This window comes from Limulus polyphemus, unplaced genomic scaffold, assembly GCF_000517525.1.
Source record: "Limulus polyphemus unplaced genomic scaffold, Limulus_polyphemus-2.1.2 Scaffold2043, whole genome shotgun sequence".
NCBI lineage: Eukaryota > Metazoa > Arthropoda > Merostomata > Xiphosura > Limulidae > Limulus > Limulus polyphemus.
In genome coordinates, this window is record NW_013667653.1 from 44,113 (window position 1) to 46,803 (window position 2,691).

The 2,691-nt window shown below is 29.8% G+C and overlaps 1 protein-coding gene across 1 annotated transcript in view; it reads left to right on the forward strand.

Annotated features, from left to right (window-relative positions):
- Positions 1–754: 754 nt before the first annotated feature.
- The window catches only part of LOC111087351 (rho guanine nucleotide exchange factor 11-like), a 36,606-nt gene continuing 34,669 nt past the window's right edge, over positions 755–2,691 (forward strand). Inside the window, exon 1 of the mRNA XM_022393693.1 lies at positions 755–1,098. The gene's annotated coding sequence lies outside the window, so the exon portion shown is untranslated. The remainder of the gene's footprint in view (positions 1,099–2,691) is intronic.

Genomic DNA, 2,691 nt, shown 5'->3' on the forward strand with positions numbered 1-2,691 from the left:
GATAACAAAATGTGGAAACATTACAGGGGTGAATACTTTTGCAAGGCACTGTAATTTGATAGGGTAATGGGAGCTACATGGTTGCCAAGTTATTTACAACTTTTGTGGTGAAAATATTAGTTAGACATGGTTCATAGGTAAATAAAACAATAAAATTTAAATATAAATAGATGTATACTGTTACAATTTTAAAACTATTAAAGATAAACAAATGTAGTTTCATGTTAGAATTTGAAATCATTCTAGAATGAAAAAAACAATATAAATTTATTTCGATTGTTTTTTTTTGGGTGGTTACGAGGTAGTTCAAATAGGGTAGAGAAAATAACATAAAATATAGTTTTACTGAAAAGAAAGTTTGAAATTTATTTAGGGTTTTTTTAGAGATTGTGCAAATGATATTTGAGATGAAGAAAAGTATTTATAATCATATATGAAAATCAATTTGCACTTTGAGCAGTCAACACTTTGACTCCATATATTCATGGAGAAATTTCATAATGAAAATACTGAAAACTTGTGAAATTTTGTGAATTTACACAAAACATATTAGAAGTTATAGTATGAAAACTATATATGTCAATTTGGAGTAAATTTTGAGGTTGAATTGACCGAGCCTTTACCAAAAGAGTTACAGTATCATGTTGCAAAATCAATTTGGTCAATTTTTTGCAAATAGAAATAGTTTTTGGTTCACTGGGATATCCTTGTAGATTTGGCACTTTTTAATTCATTTATCATGTTTTTTTTATCCAGGTGCCTCGCTCTCCTAAATCACCTCCTGTCAGACATCCTGAAAGAGAAACTAGATCAGCAAGTCTTGTTGCTCAACCGTCCTGTCAACTTCAGGGAAGAACTCTTGTTCATCAGATATCAGCCCCTGTTCTGCCTAAGTCAGAACAGAGAGGAGTCACATCTCCAAGTTATACAAATAATAGTACTAGAGTAGAATCTTTAACTTCATCAACCGGCCCTCTAGGTTCTCAAGTTAAATGTTATCGTAGAGAGACCGATCTTGATAGTACCATCCAAATATCATCACCATTGTCAGCATCTTTGGAGAACATTGCAAAACCTGCCAGTCCAAAAGAATTGCTGGTGAGTTAAACTTAAAAGTTAAGTCTGATACACAGTTGCATGTTTTTATTAGGATTACACTAGAAACAGTTTTATGTGATAGAACAATGCCATCAGGTAAACATTTGGAGGTGGCTTGACTGGGTAATAAAGAAAACTGTACTTGAGGATAACATAATCTTGTCGAAATGTATTACATTTATAATAAAGTTTTCTTCATTACTCAGTCAAGCCGTCTCCAAACTTTTATTTTCAGTAAAGTGAGTTCCTTGTCATCAAATTTAAATGCAGTCCAATAATCAAACCTAAAAATATTTTTTTATGAATTTTGTTTATTCATTGTATTTTGTATATTTAATTAAAAGTACTAGACTTATCAGAAACATACTGACAATATGAAGCTTTTCACTGTGACAAGCAGCAGTTTTTATTTGTATGATAAATTGTTGTAATTTTTGTGGTATTTGCTTTATTTTTACATTAATACATAAAATATCCTAAAACATTAATAACTTGACTGTCCCAAAGCAAAAGAGAAATTTGTATTTCTTCTTTACTGTGAGAAAAAACTGAAAACTACTCAAAAGTAAAAATTAGTAAATATACCTCAGTCATACACTAACCTTCTCCAGACCTTCTCCATGTCATCGTGTTTATTGACTCATATTCAAAATTTTATTGAACTACTATTTCATGAATTTATGTCAATAAGTTTGGTATCAAACTGTAGATTATAATTCAAATTTTAGTATTATACATTATTTAATTTCTTAATTTAAAAGTAAATATTAGAAAAACACAGTTAAACATTGATTTTTGTGTGTCACATTGTATGTTGAATGCAACACTTGTTCAAATTAGATGTTTGTGATGTCAAAACACTAAATCTGTAGTTTCGTACAAATTAGGAACTCAAATTACCTATATTGACAAGCTAGAATATAAAATAAGAACCTCGTGTCTTTTCTGTTTGCTGAGATATCACTCGTGTAATGAATCAAACACAGTGGCCCTGCTCACCTCTTTCCATTTTTGGAAATGGTCCCTTATATACACTTACTTCAATATATGACATGTGAATAACCATTTGAAAGCTCAGAATGTCCCCTAGTGGCTTTCTCACCCATTTTCATGTGTTAAGATGTCATCTCTTTCTTTCGAACCAAGATTTACAGGAAATAGGTTATATTTTTAGTCTGCTTGAAATTTCATATTTTTGTAGACCTAAATACAGCTTAGTTACTAGACTTGATAGGTTATAGTGAAATTCTATGGTATTGATGTAGTAATTTCTGATTTTTTAGTTATTCAAAAAAATATATAAAACCATTCAAAAATATATATTTTGTTTCATATCCTCCACGTGCGAAATTTTAAAAAGCTTAGCAACCTACATCAACCAGTAACCATAACTAGAAGAGATAATTGTTTGCTTTACTTCTTTATTTATTATTCTATGTTTTAAGAAAAATAAGTTTAAGAACCAATTTCTAAATAGTAATCTATATACATATATAATGTATAATGATGGAAATGTGATTGTATTTTACAAAATACTAGTCTACTAAAATGCAGCCAAGACAGGTCACTTTGTACAGACCAAAGGTCACCTTT